The 13,097-nt window shown below is 42.3% G+C and overlaps 1 protein-coding gene across 10 annotated transcripts in view; it reads right to left on the bottom strand.

Annotated features, from left to right (window-relative positions):
- Positions 1 to 9,800, bottom strand: part of USP54 (ubiquitin specific peptidase 54) — a 151,590-nt gene extending 141,790 nt beyond the window's left edge. For 2 of the 10 annotated variants that reach the window (XR_004903387.1, XM_036026794.1), the window contains exon 1: positions 9,664 to 9,799. The gene's annotated coding sequence lies outside the window, so the exon portion shown is untranslated. Of the gene's footprint in view, positions 1 to 9,034; positions 9,193 to 9,663 lie in introns of those variants that run through there. The other 8 variants (XM_036026795.1, XM_036026796.1, XM_036026785.1 and 5 more) reach the window with 5 other exon arrangements.
- Positions 9,801 to 13,097: the final 3,297 nt, after the last annotated feature.

Below are 13,097 nucleotides of genomic sequence, written 5' to 3'. Positions count from 1 at the left end.
TATTTTAAAAACATGTGCTTAGTAACTATCTACTGAAAGAATAAAAAGGATGAAAATCACTGTGAAATAAAAACTTCAAACTGAATTTAAAGAGAAAGTTATTAATTCTTTTCATGACTTTTTAAAGGAGAATTAGAAAAAGTCAACTCAAATTCAGATTGTAACAGGATGTAGCCCAGAGGGGGGCCCCAAATAGGGGTTTGGAATGGGGTCCAGAACTCAAGGTGTCCAGGAAATATTAGAAAGATATATAAGTTGTCCTCACCCCTTCCTCCACAGGTGTGAGTGGGGGGAAGGGACACATGGAACAGGAACACCCCAGAGCTGTTGTGTACATCAACAGTTTTGCAGCTAACCTCTGGCAAGGTCATTTAACATATCTATAACCTTTAACTGGTTTCATAGATATGTTAAATAGTTGCGGCCCTGCTTGGAGCCAGGGTGATGGAAGTGACTTCCACCCAAGACATAACTGGGAGGCAACTCCCCCTGGTCACAGAACCTGCGTGAGAACTTGAAGATGACTGGCTCCACGCCATGGGGCCACACCTGCCCAGACTCACTAAGGCAGCCCAGTAAAGCTAGAAGGATATGGAAGTGCTGGCAAGTGTAGCCAATTGTGGGAGGAGTCACAAATAGGGCTGCAGAGGAGGATTGACATGGGGACTTAAAACTGAGACACAGCAGCCACTGAAGAGAGAACCACACAGCTCTGGTAGAGTGGAGACCACCTCATAGCTTTGCCGGGGAGAACCACACGGCTTGATCCCGACTGACAACATAAGCTGATGGCAATCAGGAGCCTGAATCTACTTCTTTTCCTGAGATACGGTACCCCGTATCTCAGGAAAAGATAGGGCAAAGGGAGAAGGAAGGACTTGTGCGTCATGGGTATCCTAAAGGACTTTGATATCTTAATGAAGACATTAGGTCACTACTTTAAGTCTGTATAGCTTTAAATAAACATTTCCTTTCCTTTTCACAAATCTCTGGCATTGAGAGACATCTTTTCCTCTGGTGGTGGACAATGTGAACATAGTGGGGGGTCCTTCAGTAACAGCATATTGTACCCACCCCCCTTGGCCGTGTTCTGTAACAGATGTCTATACTTTGCCCAATTAAAATCATTGCCACAGACTTCCAGCCAAGATAGAGGCATAGGCAGACAACACTATGCCTCCCGCGCACACCAAAATAAGGACAACAACAATTTAGAAACAAAATAACAAGGGCAGAAATGACAGAAAACTGAACTGTACGGAAGTCCGACAACCAAGGAGTTAAAATAGACACATTCATCTAGACCAGTAGGAGGCACGGAGTCAGGCGGCCAGGCAGAGAGGGGTCATGGCAAAAAAAAAGCGATGGCTTGTGGACCCCGGCTGCCCAAGGCAGCAGCTGATGAACACTAGGAGCACAAGATGGCAGCAGGCAGACCCTGGGGAGCAGGAGGGGTGGCTGAAAGACCCCGGTGCGGTGCGGCAGATGGCAGACCAGTGAGGCTGAGATTGTGGAGCAGGTACAGCATGAAGGGCGGCTGGCTGACTGGGTGGCCCCCACATTTGAACACAGATAAAACCAGGCAAAACTGGGGAGCAAGACAGACAGCATAACCCAGGGTCCCAGCGCAGGGAAATAAAGCCTCAAAACACCAACTGAAAACACCTGTAGGGGTTGAGGTGCCAGGAGAGACTCCCAGCCTCACAGGAGAGTTCACTGGAGAGACCCACAGGGTCCTAGAATGTACATAAGCCCACCCACACAGGAATTCAGCACCAGAAGGCACAATTTGCTTGTGGGAAGCAAGGGAAGTGACTGAAATCCGGAAGAGAGTGGAGCATAGCGCCATTGTTCTCTCTCTGACCCTCCCGCACATACAGCATCACAACCCAGAGACTGGGTTGCCCTGCCCTGGTGAACACCTAAGGCTCTGCCCTTCATACGTAACAGGTACATCAAGACAAGAAAAAAAAAGGCACAAACGGAAGAACAGATCAAAGCTCCAAAACAAATACAAGTGACAAAGAGGCCAACCTATCAGATGCACAGTTCAAAGCACTGGTGATCAGGATGCTCACAGGAATTGGTGAATTTGGTCACAAATTAGATGAAAAATGAAGGCTATGCTAATGAAATGAAGGAAATGCACAGGGAACCAATACTGACGGGAAGGAAACTCGGACTCAAATCAACAGAGTGGACCAAAAGGAAGAAGAAGAAACAACCAAACAGAAAAGAAATGAAGAAACAAGAATTCAAAAAAATGAGGAGAAGCTTTGGAACCTCCAGGACATCTTGAAACGTTCAAACATCCAAATATAGGAGTACCAGAAGGGGAGAAGAAGAGCAATAAGTGGAAAAGTTATTTGAACAAATAATAAAGGAGAACTTCCCCAATCTGGCAAAGGAAATAGACTTCCAGGAAGTCCAGGAAGCTCAGAGAGTCCCAAAGAAGTTGGACCCAAGGAGGAACACACCAAGGCACTCATAATTACATCAGCCAAGATTAAAATGAAGGGAGAGAATCCTAGAACAGCAAGAGTTAGGAGACAGTTAGCCTACAAAGGAGTTCCCATCAGACTGTCAGCTGATACATCAAAAGAGACCTTACAGGCAAGAAGGGGCTGGAAAGAAATATTCCAAGTCATGAAGACAAGGACCTACATCCCAGATTGCTCTATCCAGCAAAGCTCTCATTTAGAATGGAAGGGCAGATAAAGTACTTCTCAGATAAGGTCAAAGTTAAAGAGAGTTCATCATCACCAAGCCTTTATTTTATGAAATGTTAAAGGGACTTATCTAAGAAAAGAAGATAAAGAAAAAACATGTATAGTAAAAGGACAGCAAACTCACAATTATTAACAACCACACCTAAAGCAAAACCAAAAGAAACTAAGCAAACAACTAGAACAGGAACAGAACCACAGAAATGGAGATCACATGGAGGGTTAGCAACAGGGGAGTGGGAGGAGAAGAGAGGGGGAAAACGTACAGAGAGTAAGTAGCATAGAATGTAGGTTGAAAATAGATAGGGGGAGGGTAAGAACAGTATGGGAAATGTAGAAGCTAAAGAAATTGTAAGTATGACACATGGACATGACTAAAGGGGGGGATGGGTGGGAGAGGGTGTACAGGCTGGAGGGGAGTGAAGGGGGGAAAATGGGACAACTGTAATAGCATAATCAATAAAATATATTAAACACACACATACACACACAAACACTTGTCTATAAAGAACATTTATATAGCCAAACAGAAAGATATAAGAAAAACTCTTAAAGAATAACAGAAAATTTAAAACATTTTTACATACTCATTCATATAAACATTCCTGTATGAAAGAAATCATCAATCAAGAGAGGAAAAAAGAGAGGGAGGAAGGGCGAGGGGAGGGGAGACAGAGGGAGAGAGGCAGTAAGAGACAGAGAGAGAGAGAAGCTCACAAATTTATTATATGGCACTGCACCACCCCTCCCCCCAAAATAAATAGAACTTGGATAACCTTTTCTATAGATGTACTCTCTGGGAGGAAAAGACTAAAAAGTGAACCTCAAAATAAATTCTACTTTTCAACTAATTCTAATTAAGCATTAAAAATTATGTCCAAGACATCCAGTCAGGATGGTGACGTAGACAGACACAGCATACCTCTTTGCATAATAATCATATCAAAATTTCAACTAAAATAGAACAACCATCACTCAGGAACATCAGAAATCAAGTTGAATGAAAATCTGACAACTACTAAATTGAAGACATCACATCCATCCAGACTGGTAGGAGGAGCACAGATGCACAATGGGCTGGCCTCACACCCACATGGATAGAAATTCCCAAGGGATATCTGGGGAGCAAGAAGTCCCAGACCCACACCAGGCCCCCCAGCGCAGGATTCCAGTACCAGAAGGATAAGTCTCTACAACTTCTGGCTGCAAAAACCAGCGGGGATTGAGTCTGTGGAGGAGGCTGATGGAGCCCTATGTAATTACTCTTGGGGAACCCACACATGGACTTACCTACTCAGACTCCTCCCTCTGAGCTCCAGCACCAGGGTGGTGGCTTGAAGGGCACCAGTGGTACACAGGGAGAGACTAAAGTGTCTGGAATCAGGGTGAGCAAAGGCCATTGTCACTTTGCTGAGCTCTCCACACACACACAGAGCAGGTAGGCTGGTGCCATATCTGAGACTCCATCCACCTGGCTAACCCTGTGTGACCCACCTTGGAGATCCATAGAGACTCTACCCCACGCAGCTTATGCACCCCACCCAGGCTGCTTTTCCACAAAAATAGCTGGTCTGGGCTCCTAAATCCTATCAAACAAGCAACAGTTGCCTTCAGTGAGCCCTATAGTGGCAGCCAGATTAGTCATAGCTGGGCTTCACCTGGGAATCTCCAAGTCCAACACAAGTATCAACCATCTCAGATTTCTTTACAACTCAGGCAGGGTGCCCCAAGCAAAAGACAGCTGGGGGCTGACCTTAACCTGTACCACCCGGGAAACCCCAGAGCCTATGCAATCAGTGGACAGCCACAAACCACACTGGAGCACCACCACCCTGTCCCCACACAGCTGATCTCCACAGAAGTGGAGGTTGGTGGCCAGTGGTCACAGCCAATCCTTGCAGCTGACTGGCCTAGGTAAAACCCTCCTATTGATCTGTAAATAGCAACCAAGGCTCAACTACAACAATAGGGTGTACTTAGCCCACATGAAAGGCGTATCTCGAGTACCCAACTTGGGTGATGGGGGAGGCTGTGCCACTGGACAGTACAGGGCACCTGCTACATTAAGTCACACTACTAAGACACAGAGTCACAGCAGCTATACCTATACATAGAAACAAACACAGGGAGGCTGCCAAAACAAGGAGACAAAGAAACATGGCCCAAATGAAAGAACAGATCAAAACTCCAGAAAAAAAGAGCTAAATGAAATGGAGATAAGCAATCTATCACATGCAGAGGTCAAAACACTGCTTACAAGGATGCTCAAGAGACTCAGTGAGGACCTACACAGCATTAAAAAGATCCAGTCAGAAATGAAGGATTCACTAATTGAAATAAAGAACAATTTACAGGGAAACAACAGTGGAGTGAATAAAGCCGAGAATCAAATAAATGATTTGGAACATAAGGAAGTAAGAAACAACCAGTCAGAACAAAAGAAGAAAAAAGAATCCAAAACAATGAGGAAAGTGTAAGCAGCCTCTGGGACAACTCTAAGAGGTCCCATAGTAATATCACAGGGGTGCCAGAAGGAGAAGAGAAAGAGCTAGAAAATTGGAAACCTATCTGAAAAAGTAATGAAAGAAAACTTCCCTAATTTGGTGAAGGAAATAGACATGCAAGTCCAGGAAGCACAGAGTCCCAAACAGGATGGATGCAAAGAGGTCCACTCCAAGATACATCATAATTAAAATGCCACAGGTTAAAGGTATAGAGAGAATCTTAAAAGCAGCAGGAAGAAAGTAGTTACCTACAGGAGAGTTCTCATAAGAGTCTGAGCTGATTTCTCAAAAGAAAACTATGCAGGCTGGAAGGGATTGGCCAGAATATTCAAAGTCATAAACAGCAGGGACCTACAGCCAAGATTGCTCTTACCCAGCAAAGCAATCATTTAGAATGGAAGGGCAGATAAACAATGTCCCAGACAAGAAAAACCTAAAGGGATTCATCAATCACCAAACCATTATTAAAAGAAACATTAAAGGGTCTTATTTAAGAAAAAAAAGATCAAAACTGTGCATAATAAAATGGCAATACATACACATACATAACAATTGAGTCTAAAAAACAAACTAAGCAAATAAGAACAGAGACAGAATCATGGATATGGTGAGCATTTTGATGGTTGCCAGATGGAAGGTGGGTGTAGGGGAATGGTGGAGAGGTAAGGGGATTAAGAAGTACAAATAGGTAGTTGCAGAATAGCCATGGGACTGTAAAGTACAGCATAGGAAATGGAGAAGCCAAAGAACTTAAATGCATGACCCATGGACATGAACAATGGTGTGGGGATTGCCTGAGGGAGTGGGGGATACTGGGTGGAGGGGGACAAAGGGGAAAAATTGGGACAACTGTAATAGCATAATCAATAAAATATAATTTAAAAAACTGCAGTGTAAAAAATGACTTAATCCTTTAAAGTCTGTTGTAATAACATTGCAGTATATATGAATATAAATAACCATTTCCACTGTTAAATGATCATTTTCTGGAAGCTTACAAATGTAACAATTGCTTGTTATAATCATTTTCCCAGGCACTGCTCCCTGTACAATTATATGCAACATGAATATTGTAATTTACTCAATTCAAACTTCATATTTAGCATTATGCTAATATTCAAATTCATTCCCCATAGAGTGTAAATATTTGAGAGAGGAAAATCTACAAATAAAGACACTGATTAAAATCTGGTCTTCTGGCCAATTCTACCTTCAATCTCTGCCCTCTTTCCCCCATCTCCAGGCTCCCTCCCTGCAAAAGAAAGGAATCTTGCTTAGGTTTTTCCAATTACATATATTTCTAACTCTAATTCCTAATCTGCCATTTACTAGCTCTGTGATCTTTGGCAACTTCCTTAATTTTTTTATCTTCAGTTTTCTTATCTTTAAAATTGAAGTATTAGTACCAGCTGAAGAGCAGAGTGCTGTGAAGATAAAATGAGATAATGTGCCTGGCATATTAATAATCACCCAATGTTAGCTATTATGCCTATTATTATTATTGATTTAAGAATGTTCAGCCCTGGCTGGCGTAGCTCAGTGGATTGAGCTCGGGCTGGGAACCAAAGTGTCCCAGGTTCGATTCCCACCCAGGGTACATTCCTAGGTTGCAGGCCATAACCCCCAGCAACCGCACATTGATGTTTCTCTCTCTCTCTCTCTCTATCTCCCTCCCTTCCCTCTCTAAAAAATAAATGAATAAAATCTTTAAAAAAAAAAAAAAAAAAGAATGTTCAGCTCTGGATGGTATGGATCAGTGGATGAGTGCTAGCCTGCAAACCAAAAGGTCACTGGTTCGATTCCCAGTCAGGGCACATGCCAGACTACAGGCCAGGTCCCCAGCTGAGGGATGTTCCTCTCACAAATAGATGTCTCTCTCCTTCTCTTTCTCCCTCCCTTCCTCTCTCTCCTTAAAAAAAAAAGTAATGTTGAGTGATATTTATTTTAAAAGAGTGATTTAAAAGACTATTAGACCTCAGTGGTGTGGCTCAGTAGATTAAGCACTGGCCTACGGATCAAAGGGTTACCAGTTTGATTTCCAGTCAGGGCACATGCCTGGATTGTCGGCCAGGTCCCCAATTGGGATCATGCGAGAAACAACAATCAATGTATGTCTTGTATGTCTCCCACATCAATGTTTCTCTCCCTCTCTTTCTCCCTCTACCCTCTCTAAAAATAAATAAATAAAACATTTTTTAAATTTAATAAATCAGCGCTGGCTGGTGTGGCTCAGTAGACAGAGTGCCAGCCTGTGAATCAAAAGGTTGACTTGGATTCCCAGTCAGGGGACATGCCTGACTTGCAGGCCAGATCCCTGGTTCTGGACATGCAAGAGGCAACTGATGGATGTTTCCCTCACACATTGATGTTTCTCTCCCTCTCTTTCTCCCTTCCTTCCCCTCTCTTTAAAAATAAATCAATAAATAAAAATTTTAAGGATAATTAAATTAACTGCCCTGTGAATTTTCTCAAGTTTCCATTCTTTCATCTCTTCAGAGAAAGGTAATATATTTTACTAATGCAGCATACAATTTAGAATGTGCTTAATATTTTGTAATGTTTTAAATTCTTTCTTTCTTTTTAGTCTTGTCAGCTACTATGTAAACTCCTTAGGGCCAGAACCTGAGTCTGTGTTCAAACTGTAATTATTTGTTTCTCTATCACTCTCCCTTCCTAGGCTCTGAGCAATTTCAAAGCAGGGAGCCAAGGCTTACTTGTATTTCTATCCTGAAGGCTTAGTAATCAGACACAGAATAAGTCTCAATAAATGTTTGTGGAATGGATAAATGAATTAATCTTTTTTCCCTCCTGTAATGCCTTATACACAGTACTCTACACATAATAAGAACCAGTAAAGCTTGTTAATGGATTCATGCAGAAATCTTTTGGACCCAACCACATAAGATTTCTTTTGCCTCAGAAAAGCACTTTAAAGTTTGGCTATTAACATTATAAATTAAGAGTTTTAGTCTAATACATACCAAATAAATAAGTTCAATGACTAACCACATCAAGGCTAGCTCTAGAAGTATTTCAAAGTCATTAGTCTAATTAATGAATTTTTTACCTCGACATGGAATAAATCCAGTTACATAATCAAAAAAAGGTTATCCTTTGCAAGTTTATACTTACAAAACACAGTGACCAAAATTATCAGAAAGCTGTATCTGTACATTGAAATCATTTTTATGCTTTCACTAAATTTCATTGTTTGCACTAAAAATAAGAATTAATGAGAAAAGTAATGCAAACCTCTCTCCAGAGAACAGTCCTTGAGACTCAGTTTTGCCCTCTGGATGATTTTAACTCCTGGGAGACTCCTTTTTACTTCAGATTGACCATATTCAAAACATACGCAATCTCCTAAAATAAAACCTAATCCACAGGCACACTTAGGGAACACTAGGTTTTATGTTCAAGTAACTAAAACTATCCCTAGTGTTCAGCCTGGTTCTGCAGCAATAAAAACACTTTTTAGTTTTTAAATGACATTCATGGAAGGTTTACGTGTCGTAATGCACATTCTTTCACTGTACCATCTAAACTGATTTTACACTGAATGTATAATTTAATAAATACATGGTAAAGGAATTCTACACTTGAATGAATCTGGGAAGAAACGTGATCTTAGCACACACCCCCTTCTTTCAACTCTGTACGCTCTAGAGGAAGAACGTCTGAGTTTTTTGTTTGGTTGGGTTTTTCTTCTCAAAAATTTCTCTCGGGTTCCCACCCCACACTTTAGAGCAGCAATCATTCATTATCCAACTCACAGTCTCTCTCCACCGACTAATACTAGCTCACCAGGAACCTCCTTTCACATCTCAGAGTCCGTGGGGAATTTCTGTGGAAGGGGCGGGAGACGGTGAAGGTCCGGGACGCCACCATTCCCGCCAAGCCATTTAGGACCCAAGTCCTGACGCGGTTCAAATCTGTGACCAGCCTCAGGCGGGCCCCCGGGACCTGCAAAGGTCCGACACACACACACACACACACACACACACACACACCCCATCCCCACCAGTGCACAGCAAACCGGGCCCAACCTCTGTGCTCCAATTCAACATACCCTCCTCCCAGCTGTACCCCATTTCTTCCCACTTATTCCTCAATGTAGTCGGGTCCTTTTATCCAGTTCAGAGACCCCGTAATCCTAATATTCCCACTACAGTCAAGCTGCCACACTCAGGTCCATGCTCCTCGAACCCTACACCCCGGTCCCTCCCCCTGGACCTCCCAGCAGATCCAGCCCTCCCTGCGTGTCCTAGTGCAAACAGGCGCCCAGTCCCTCTAACCACTGAACCCGGGTCCTTCCCTAAACGTCACACTCGGGCCCATTTCTCCCGCGACCCTACCGCCCCCACCACCCCCCAGGTGCTACCCTCTGCACCCCATTACCTCCAGCCCCGCCCCCCGGAGGGTGTAGCACTCACCCCTCCTGCCGCCGCATTCTTAACCGCCGCGGCTGCTATAGCTACAGGGAGCCAAGGCAACCAGCTCTCGCGACACTTTCCTCTGCCACGGCGAGAACAGCCAACAAGAACCTCTCGCAAGAAAGTAAATGAGTCAGGACCCAGGCTGCTAAGTATATCTCGCGATAGTTATTGTAAAATGGCGGCCGCAAGGAGTCTCAGGGGCGTGACATGGGAAATACTGGAAGTGGGCGAGAGATTGGAAGATCGTTGAGCTGACGGGAGAGTAAAAAAGCTGTAGCAGACATGACGGTCTGGGCTGGGGGTTGTTAGTATAGCAGACGCTACACCAGAATAAATTTAGGGAGGTGGCCCTCTTTTCGCAAGTGCCTCAAAATTAGAGCAGTGTCGCCTTTGGCTGAAGTTTCGTTTTACCGGCATTTTCCTTCTGCGGGCCGAGAAGAGATGGAGCGAAAAAGACTGAAATGAGCCTTCCCATCTCCTCATTACCTTCCTTCAGAAGTTTTCATGCGTTTATTCCCCTGCACTGGATTGCAAATGGTATTTGGCTCCACAGAAATGTTAGTTTATCCACGAGGGCCACACCTCCACCAGTTAGACCGACCAAAATAGGAACAAAAGTGTTTTGTTTTGATTTGTTTTTTAATGGAACATAAACACAGGTGTTTGGATGCGAAATGGGACTGCATCCGTGTGTGGTTTGAACTTCGCACTTGTTGCTTTCTGCACAGTGGGCACATCCTTAACTTAGTGAATGTCAACACTTGGTTGCAGGATTTTGTCTCTTTGCTCTCAGACCATTTTAAATGCAGACTGAGAAGCACCTGAAACAGGTGTACTTAACGTTGGTCAATAAGGAAGAGTAAAACATAGAGGAACAAATAAGGGAATAGAAATAGTAAATGGAGAATTCATTTTCTTCTCTCAGAGCCCCTGAATAGCTCTCAGCCTAGACCAGTAGAAATACATTGCGAGCCACATTATGCACTTTAAAATGTCTAGTAGCCACACTTGTAACAAGCAATAAATACGAAATTTTAGTTATCTTTTAACCCAATATATTCAAAATATCATTTCAACATGTCATCTGTATCTTATTATTGAGATAATTTACATTCTTCTTTCCATACTAAGTTTTCAAAATCCAGTGTTTATGTTGACAAAGCATCTCAATTCAGACTATGCACATTTTAAGAGCTCAATGGCCATATGTGGCTAGTGACAATGCTATAAAACATCAAAGCTCTAGACCCTAAACTAGGGAATGAGCTACTGGGTGATTTTAGTGGCAACGTATTATGGGCATGTGTTTTATGTAAAAGAAACCTTGAAGTTGCTAACTCAAATGGCTGGAGAGTCTAGGCAAGTGACAATAAAAGATGGCCTGGTGCAAAACACTAGGTAGTCACAAGGACTAGGACCCACTGGAGAGCACAAGCTCCTATCTAAAAGAGACCTCCCCTGAGCTCCTGAATTTTAAAACACAGTGATGGCAAAACAGATGTGTGTGAGCAGTACAGGCAGCTCTGCTGCCAATATATGGCTTCTGTGAACTGTGATATTCAAATGTGTGAAACATCTGTGAAGAAAAGGTGTTTTAATAGAAGAATAATGTCCATGCAAATGGATAGCATATCTTGAGGATTTGACTGTATTTCTGGCTGGATCCTATACAAGTGTGTGCTTTAATGCATTAAACCACTTCTGCAACTTCTGATGATAATTTGACTTTCAAGTAAACTTTTCTTCTAAGGACATAATTTCACAACCAGCCTAGGCTCCCTGTAAATTAGTAAGTTTGTATTGTGACGTTTTTGTTATATTTAAGATTTCACACATTCTGGGCTTGGAAAAAATTAAGTTTCTAAGTTTTCAGAGCTATTGACTAGGAGACCTTGAATTTTGTTTTTAATCCCAGCCTTAAGAGGTATTTAATAATTATTTCATGGTTGACTGTGAAATCTCTTTGTCACATGAGTTGTTATTTGTCTTTGTATCTCTGGTGTCTGACCTAGTACCTGGTATATAGAGGCACTCAATAAACATTTGTTAAAGGAATACAGTCCTTAATTTTGGGGGAGGGCTCACAGACTGTTAAATAAGAGACCTGAAGAAAGCTCTGACCTTTATCCAGATCCTGGCCTATCCATATTTCCTCAGCCGACCTCAGAGTTCACTACAGCTTTGATAGACAGATCTTCTACAAGCCCAGAGCTTCCTACCTCAAACACCTTTGTCTGGAATTGCCTAAAGTTGACTTTCCTGATAGTAATCTGCAACCAATGAGAGATGGGATTTGGAGGCTAAAACTTCAGTTCCCTCCTCCTTCAGTGGGACAATTCTGAGATATGACCTACTGTAGTGTTGCTCAAAATTTACTAACACATAGGAATCACCTCAAGAGTTTAATAAGCCGTTGATTTCTAAGTTTGTACTTTTAACCAAGCTCCCAAGAGATAATCATGCTGTCAGTTCATAGACCACACTTTGAACAGTATTTTTTTGAGCCCCCAATGTCATTCAGCTCTAATTGCCAAGAACACCTTTTTACACTTTGTTCTCACTCCCTTACACATCTTGGATTTTGAGATCACCTAAATTAGCTACTTACATCCAAATTTTTGTTTTAGGACCTTTTGGGGGGGAATCCGAATTATAACAACCTGCTCCTTAGAAAAATGTACATAAAAATAGAGTTTTGTGTACAAGTTTACAGAAAGTATGAATCCCCTAGAATTTAGGTTGTAAAGGAAAGTGACCAGGGTAAATGTCATAGGACCTAAGGTCCATGAAAACTGAATCAGTCTATGCAGAGTCTAGCAACTTAATATAATCTATAATGGTTTGAGAATTTGGCTGACTGTAACCAGCTCTCAGGATTTACTTTCTCAGAGCTCATTAAGTAATCTCCATTCTTCCTGCTTCATTCTTTCTTTGTGGAACATAGTAGTAAGTCCTGGGATTGTAAAGAAACTCTGTGCTTAAAATCAATAAAAAGAGAAATGTTAATAGTCACCAGGATGTAAAGTACAGCATAGGGAATATAGTCAATAACGTGTAATAACTATGTATGGTACCAGGTGGGTACTGGAAATATCAGGGGGAACTGATATTCCCCCTGTAAATGAGTGTCTAACCACTATCCTGTACACCTGAAACTGATAAAAATAATAATAAATGTAAATCGTAACTGAAAAAAATAAAGCCTGTTTAAACATAAAAAAAGAGAGAGAGAAAGAGAATACTGTTACTCATTCCTATTGGCTCTTACTATTTCTTCCCAATCATAGTGCTTTCAGGACAGCACTGCTGTGCCCCTGTGACCCTTAGATCTTTTCTTGCTGTGTTCATGCAGAGCCAGACATACTGCAGAGCCAGACATACTACAGGGCCCCTCAGAAGTAACACCTGCTTGAGAGTGATTGGTAGGGTGA

Source organism: Phyllostomus discolor, chromosome 5, assembly GCF_004126475.2.
Source record: "Phyllostomus discolor isolate MPI-MPIP mPhyDis1 chromosome 5, mPhyDis1.pri.v3, whole genome shotgun sequence".
Taxonomy (NCBI): domain Eukaryota; kingdom Metazoa; phylum Chordata; class Mammalia; order Chiroptera; family Phyllostomidae; genus Phyllostomus; species Phyllostomus discolor.
Note: the sequence above shows the minus strand (reverse complement) of the source record. Positions and strands in the feature narration are given on the sequence as shown.